The 8,101-nt window shown below is 44.7% G+C and overlaps 1 protein-coding gene across 1 annotated transcript in view; it reads left to right on the top strand.

Moving 5' to 3' along the window:
* The first annotated feature begins 880 nt into the window (after positions 1 to 880).
* The window catches only part of zfhx4 (zinc finger homeobox 4), a 205,793-nt gene continuing 198,572 nt past the window's right edge, over positions 881 to 8,101 (top strand). Inside the window, exon 1 of the mRNA XM_034164139.1 lies at positions 881 to 1,606. The gene's annotated coding sequence lies outside the window, so the exon portion shown is untranslated. The remainder of the gene's footprint in view (positions 1,607 to 8,101) is intronic.

The raw sequence follows: 8,101 nt of genomic DNA, 5'->3' as shown, positions 1-8,101 counted from the left end.
AGCGAAATCACGGTTCTGTCTACAAAAGTCCTCCGTTTAAAGTCCACCGAGGAGCTCGACGGACGGCTGTATCGACTCCACGCCGTCTGTGAGCGAAGCGCATCGGGGTTGACGGGGTTGGAAAATCCCCCCTGGAGGACGCGGAGGAAGCTGCAGCAGCAGGAACCTCGGATCCGGGTGAAAAGTGATGCCTCTGTTCCTCACCTCGACCCACCCACCCCTCTTTTTTGTGCGTGTGTGTGCGCGCGCGTGTCAGAGACCTCTCTCAACCCAAAATAAACTGCCTCAGGTCGGGTCGGGCTCGGATCTCATGGCTTCTGTAAGGATCCAGTTGGTGTGGATGCAGTCCAGTCACTGACCTGGTAGTTCACTGCCAGCAGCAGCCTTATCATCACACCCGAGCCCCGGATCATGCAGTTCACTTCACCCCCAGCTTCGATTTTTTTTCCTCCCAAGACCAAGATCTCTTGATTTTCTCCCAGATTGAGACTCTGTAAAGTCTCCTTATGGCCTCCAAACCACCATGACGCACCGCTCTGCGTTGCAACCCCACGAGAACCTTTAAAGAACAATTTTGTGCGGCCCTGCCTTGGACTTTTTGGGGGTATACACTGAACGTGCAAGGGGCCTCGGTGGTCCCGTAGGGCAGTGAAGCCTTTCCAACATGTGGTGGATTTTTGTGCAAATCTGAGCTCGAAAATGTTTCTTTAAGTACATTTAAAGATCAAAAGTGCAAATCTGTGTGCATGTGCTTTTTTAAAAGTATTCAGGTGTTTTCTCTGATGTATTATGGATAAATGTGAATATATTTTCATCGATTATGGTGCGCTTTTTATTACATTTCCAGTGATGCAAGGACGCACAATGTAGCGTCAGTAACAAGACGAGCTTCAAACATTAAAACACCACATCAATTTACTTACAGATGAGAAATGATCACCTGAAAAACCTGACATAACATGCGCCTTTTGCTGTACTTTATACTGTTTTTTCTTCCTTTCTGCGTAAAGGGAGTTTATCCTGTGCGCACAGGGCTCCCTACTTGCGCGCGTCATTTGGAGACTGTTGATCAACTCACTAATTACACCTCCATCTCTCTTTCTCTCTCTCTCCTCTCGCTCTCCCTCCCTCCCTCCTCGGCTCTCTTGCACCCTCCCTCCCTCTGTCTCTCTCTCTCTCCCATTCGCCCTCTCTCTCTCTCTACCCATTCCCAGAGTGCATATCGGGAAATAGACACACAAAGACATGCGCACTCAACTTAATCAGCCATTTTTTTAAACAGGGCTAAAACGATAATAATTAGCAGAATAAAGACATATCGGATTTTCGTTTCCCGTCCTGCGTTTCGCGACCCCCTTTTTCCACAGAGACACCGCGAGGCAGCCCGTGTCGACACGTCGTTTCACCGCCACCGGAACCAAAATAAGGGATAGCTCTCGGTGATTTTTACCCCGGCTTTGCCACTCTAAAGTTGGAGGATTATTGTAATTTTCTCTGCTTTTCCACCTTTTGATTGTCCAATTACGCAAGCCGCTGGATGTGACTGTTTTCGAAAGTCGAGCGCACGGAGAGGAGCCGGAGGTGACGGCTTTGGAGGGGGAAGAAAGTAAGTTTGGTCCTTTGCACCTCTCCCTTTAACTTTTATCGAGCACTCTGGGGTGTGTGTGGTAGATTTAGGGGTCCGGTATCGATTATCTCTCCCCAGCTGGTGGATTTTTGACATCGGGGCTGTTTGGATAACAGGTGCTGGCTGTTTTAGTCCACAATAAAGGCGCATATTGTGCAGCTCCGGCGATTCGGCTCCAATAAAACAAACGCCTGACAGGGTCCGAGGTGTTTTTACGCGTGCGTCCCCGGTGGAGCAGAGGCACAACGTGTCCACCTTCACCGCTTTTTAAAACTTGTTCCGCTGGATGAGTCCGAGGATTCCTGTCCTTCGCGGTTCGTCGACGCGGTGTCTTGTTTCCAGGAGTCCGATCCCTCACATGTCCGACTGGAGCTTCACCAGACTGAGGCGTTCTGGATGCGCCATGGCGCTTCATTCCGCTTTTTAACACAGCGGTTTCACGCGCTTTCCAGGCATTAAAAACCGACCAGTCTTCAGATACGATCCATTTTCAAATTCTCTTTCCTAAAAAAAATATGTCAAAGTGCACGGATCCCGGCGCGAGCAGCGCTCACGAGTCGTCTGACTTTGACCGAAGCGTGCGTGGCTGTGTCGCCGGGGAGGCAGGCTCATCGCTGGGCTGCTGATGACGGCGACTCCCCTCTATCCGACAACTCCTGGATCTTCCTCAATTTATTTCTCTTCAAAGACAAAAACGCACTCACAGTTACCATCATTAATGCACACATATTAACAGTTATTTGATTTAGAAATCCTTCTTGTTCCGGATTCGGCTTGGAACATCTTTTCGTGTGATTTTTAACGTAGAAAGAGCGCAGATGTGCGCTTTGTCGTGTGGTTTTGCGCTTTGATTGCTGTATTTGGAGACTTGAATTGGGACGCGACAGTGACAGGGGGACATCGATCGCACTGGAAGGAAACACACACACACACACACACACACACACACACACACACACACACACACACACACACACACACACACACACACACACACACACACACACACACACACACACACACACACACACATCAGGGCCAAGGGGCCAGTCAGTGCAGGGTCCGTTACGACTCCAAATAAAACTACGCCCGTGCACCACTGTGCCCATTTATAGTTTTTCTGGTATTCTTTTAGATCTGCAATTCAGATTCTATTTATCCTGAAAATAAAATACACAAAAGCAACCTTTCCACATGTTTTATAGTTTTTTTTTTAAATTATCTGTTTATGGCATACATTTTTTTTTTAATTTTAGGTGTAAGATAATATAATTTTCAATGAAAATAGAAAAGTTTGTGTTACGTCTTTATAGACAAATTAGATTTTTAATGAATATTAATCATGATTTATCCCCAAAAATTTATTATTCAAAATGGCAAATTACAGCCTTTAAACTAAATTTTGTAAATTCATTAAAAAAGTTCTTATATTTTTGGTTAAAAAAAATCTGCGTCTTTCCAGTTAATATATGAAATTATTCAAATAAAAAAATACATCCAGCATTTCAATGCAAAAATGAAATCTGCTGGTTTCAAACAAAAGTGAAATTGTGAGAGATGATGATATGGTCTAATTGCAGGGAGTTTCATCATTTGATGATATTGTCTCGTGAATGGTGTGTTTTTTAAGGTTTGTGTTTGCAGAAGCGGCTTGTTTTGGCTTTTCTGTGCAGCTCTTATCAAAGGCAGGCTGTGTCTCTGCATGGGAGTTAACAGCTTCATTTTACCCATAGCACCACAAAAAGGAGTGGAATAATAATTAACAAAATAAGAATAATAAAAACATATCGTGTGTGAGATGGGCAGACAGTCGTGCGAGGACAATAGGTGCTGGCTTGAAAAAGCTTCTTTATTATTAAAAGCTCATGCATTTTCAGCGTTGTAGCCTTCATTAAGGGTGCGGATGGAGGAGGGAAGGTTGGGGGTGAGGAGGAGAAGGAGGAGAGGATGCTGGGAGAGGGAGTCAGGGGGGCTGAGTCTGTCCTATAACTCCTGGGCCCCGAGACACATGCAGCTAGAAGATTGGCTCGGGCCTCTCCTAGGGGTCGACAATGTGTCATTTCCACCCGGCTAGATTGCCCTCTGCCTATCTGATATTAATGTGCAAATCAATATTTCAGGGATTAAATTTCCCTTCTTCATTTTTTATGGTTTCTACCTCAATAAGTCTCCCGTCTAATAGAGGAGGCCGGATGATTTAGAAGCCTTTGCTGCAGAAAGAAAGAGAAGGGAGCTTTGCAACAAGGCTATGGCTGCATTTTAATGCTCTCCTCGGTGGATTCCCCTCGCAGACAGGAGGGTCGCGTCGATGCGTTACAGGCTAAAGGCGGCCAGTTCTGCTACACCGGCAGACAGGGAGAAGTCAGTCTGGTTGAATACTAAAGACGTCATCGTAATCCGTGTATTAGAGGAATACCAGTCGTTATGTTGGAACCAAGTGTAAATCCTTTTTTTTTTTTTGAATTTCCACCAGAGCAGTTTACCCTCCTGCAGAAGAACATCTGGCATGTATGTGTGAAAGAAATGTATTGCTGTGACACGCTGACCCGTGTGTGATTATTGCACTGGTGTATTACCATAGTCGTAATGTTGCGTGTCATTGAGAGCGGGCTAAACGAGCTCGGGCCCTCTGACTCCCCATAGATGTTCATTAAGGGACAGTGCACAGAGAGGCGTCTGTCTGCCAATAGGTGTGTTTATTTAATCCTCCTTCCTGTACCATCTGGTGTGTGCAGGAGGACGATGTGACACCCCCTCTCCCTCCCCTTCTTCGCCTTAGCAGCAGCAGCAGCAGACTGTTTTAACGCAAGAGTGTCAGCGAGCAAAAAAACAAGAAAAGAGAAGCAGAGGAAGAGGCACAAAAGAGCTCTAATTGTAGCACGACCGCGTGGCTTCCTCCTTGAATCACGGCCATTACGATGTGAAAAGCACTGCCGCTTGTACTCCATTATCAAAACGCCAGGCCTACACACACTCTGGCATCCAACGTGCATCCTCAGCAAGGGGGGAATCATAGAGATTTACTCTCTCTTATCTGTGGCTCACATTGTGGCCCTGAGTTGCTTCAGTAGCAACTGTGTCCGAGTTAAAAATAAAAAAAAAAGGAATAATAATCATCATTATATTTTAAGTTTCCAGTCAAACGGGTAAATATTTGCACCGTCTGACTCTGACAGGCCTGTTTTTTTTTCTGCTCCGATTTGTTTTTTTTAAAAGGTGTCAGTCAGTGTGTACAACGTGCACTACAGAACTGTTCATGTTCATCACGATACCAATCGATCGTATATTAAATGTCATAAAATAATGAATATTTTTCTTTGAACCTTATGACCTATTCCACAACACATTCAGTTTGTTGACAAATTGAAAAATGTTAACAGTTTAAACCAGTTTATGCCAGTTTAAAATACTTCTGCACCACGATAAACCAGTGTCTCTTTGGTATGGAACAATTGTTTACCAGTTCAGATCAGATTATCTCTAATTTAATCTGTTTATAGCCAGAATTTTCATTGTAGTACTTTTAAAATCCAGTGTAACGTATAATCTTAAACCAGTTCATAAGATGTTGATCTTCTTTTGTGTGGAACAATTTAAAATCAGTTTAAACTTCACATCTGAAACACATCTGAGGTTGTGAGGGTCTCCCACAAGTCAGCAATCTTCGGTTTTATTTATTTATTTTTGCCCTATGTGGTCACCAGGTCCAGAAAGATTTCAAGATCAGGATCATCTGGATCAGTGTTTCGAATTTCTTATATATTATCAGTAATAACCTTCATTAAAAAAAAAAAATCAAAAGCAAAGCAGTTCAGAATGTTTTGATGATACACAGCTGCAATGCTAAAGAAAATGCTGTTCCCAGGTTCGGATCAACCCAAACATTGAATCATTTTTTGTGAGACCAGACGCCCACCTCTGCACAAAACCTCATTAAAATCCGATCAGAAGGTTTTGAGTTATGTCGTCCACAAAAAGACAAACTGCACCAAAACATAACCTCAGTGGCGGAGGCGCAAAAAGCAAACCGTAATATTTCAGCAATGGACAAAACAACAACAACAAAAATCACTTCAGTGATAAGAAATTATCAAAATAATTGTTGGTTATTTTTCTGTCAGTCAAACAGCTGAAATGCTAAAGTGTGCTAAAAACAGAATTCAGGTGCAACAATGTCTTGATTTTGAGTTTTGGAGCAAGCGGATCCACAGCAGCGTCAGGGGTCTGGTCCTGGATCAGGGAGGCCTGCAGGGGGAGAAGCTAAGAGGTCCGTGGCAGCTCAGAGAGCGTGGTGGGGTGGGGGGGGGGTTTCCTGTGTCAGCCCTCGGGCACCACCGCCAACACACACTTTCTCTCGATCACACACACTGAACGAGAAAGGCGGAGGCGGGTTAAAGAGTTGGAACGAGATCAAGCCCCTCTGTATCGCTCCCGGGGAGGGTGCTTGTGAATATGCAAGTTTTAGTGTAATTAGCACTTAATTATATTAACATATGCAAATTGTCAGGCTGAGAGCTTGTACCGCCAGTGGGTATCGGCTGAGATACAAGTGACTCTATTGTACAGCGGCAGTAGAAAAGAGAATAATGGGTGAGTGTAAGGCAAACGGCCAGCACCACCACCCCCCACTCCCCACGCCACCCATGCTAGCACATTACCAGCTACCTCATTCAAGTCTCTGGCTGACTGCTTGGCCAAATTTCATTAGTTGCCATGGCAATCTGGCTAATTGTGCTGACTGATATGCCCTGATCTGTTGTCATTTGGGATGGATGTGCTGCACCCCCCCCCCCCCAAAAAAAAAAGGTTCTGACCATCCGGCTTAAACAAGCTCACTCTTCTATACACGTGTTCCACTCTAACGAGTATTTGCATATTCAAAAACACTCTGCCGCCTTTACCCGCCTCCTTTTGGATGTTGCATTTTGTCCGGGGTGGAGTTGGGGTGTGTGTGTGTGTGTGTGTGTGTGTGTGTGTGTGTGTGTGTGTGTGTGTGTGTGTGTGTGTGTGTGTGTGTGTGTGTGTGTGTGTGTGTGTGTGTGTGTGTGTGACAGCGACACATGTGTAACACACTGCCATCTCCGCGATGGGCATAGCTCATGTGCAACGACAGTCAAATTTGTTTTTGATTATGTACAAGGCTGAGAATCTAGCAAAGAGAGACGAGAGGCTAAATAACAGGCACGAGGAGGTTCGCCTTTGGAACTTTCAGCCCCGTCTTTCATTCTGACCAGCTATCTAATTACAACACATCCTCGTCACCACCCCCAACTGAGAAGCAGGACTTTCTTTTTTCACGGGGTTAGGGCGGACAAACATTTGATGTTCTAGCCAAAGGTGGATGGCGCTCAGGCCTAGCTGGTGCTACTAGTAGTTGCATGCTAATCCTGTTTTTTGACAGGAACGTAGACTGATATAATTGCCTTTCAGAGGCAGCAACGGCAGTTTATACAAGTGTGAAAGCATGGGAAAGAGGATTAGCATTATTTTGCATAATGCTGGGCAGGCGCTGAATGGGGCATTGAACGCTTGACTGGGTGACAGAGATGAAAGAGAGATGAAATGCTCTACCCCTCTCCCTCCCTCGCTCCCCTCCAGGCCCCTCTGTCTCTGGCCGCTGTTGCCGGTAGAGGGTTTTACTGGCGAGAACCCTCGAACACCGAGCTGGTGTTTTTGGCAGTTTCCTCGGATGCCAGCAGATGGTTGGTGTCATGTGAGGCCACATGCATGATAATAGACTCACTGTGGAGCTTCCTCAGGCCCCTGACTGCATCCCCAAAGCACCGGAGCGTGTCACTATGTCGACGGTGAAGTGGCTCAGGTAGCATTTAAAGGCTAAGTTCACTTTTTTTATGGTAAAACATAAATAGTCAAGCCTCCGAATGCTCAAGTCAACTTTGACAGTTGTGTTGTACGGGAGAAATCTCTTTTTCAAAAGAGCTGTTGAAAAGAAAAGCTATGGGTGTCAGTAGGACTTGGAGTAGACCTTGAAATTCACTCAAAATGCTTTATTTTCTTTCTGAACCTTAAAATGGCATAGTGGGGATAATACTGTCTTCTTGCATTTTATGGTTCCCTATTACATATATTTCTGTTGATATTATTACATTTCTATAGGTATTATTAATGGTATGACACATTCAGGGTAAACAAAGCGACCAGAACTGCCTTCTCAGATTGGTGCAGGGTTGATATAAAGTACTACATCAGAAAATATACACACATTTCTTCTGGCATATTTTACTATTAACACACCAAGTATTAAAAAAGAGGGTTTCTAGTATTATTTTACTATATTTTGAGTACGTGGTGGATTTTTATCTCCTGGGTTGGCCGTCTGATTCATGCTTATGGATTCACATCCTCAACATGATTGACTGCTCACAGTGTTTTAACACAATTGTGTGTGTGTGTGTGTTCATCTTTTGTCTCCTCCCTTTTGTCATAGCGGTTAACATAGCTCGATTTGGCGTA

This window comes from Thalassophryne amazonica, chromosome 1, assembly GCF_902500255.1.
Source record: "Thalassophryne amazonica chromosome 1, fThaAma1.1, whole genome shotgun sequence".
In the NCBI taxonomy this organism is placed as follows: Eukaryota; Metazoa; Chordata; class Actinopteri; order Batrachoidiformes; family Batrachoididae; genus Thalassophryne; species Thalassophryne amazonica.
Note: the sequence above shows the minus strand (reverse complement) of the source record. Positions and strands in the feature narration are given on the sequence as shown.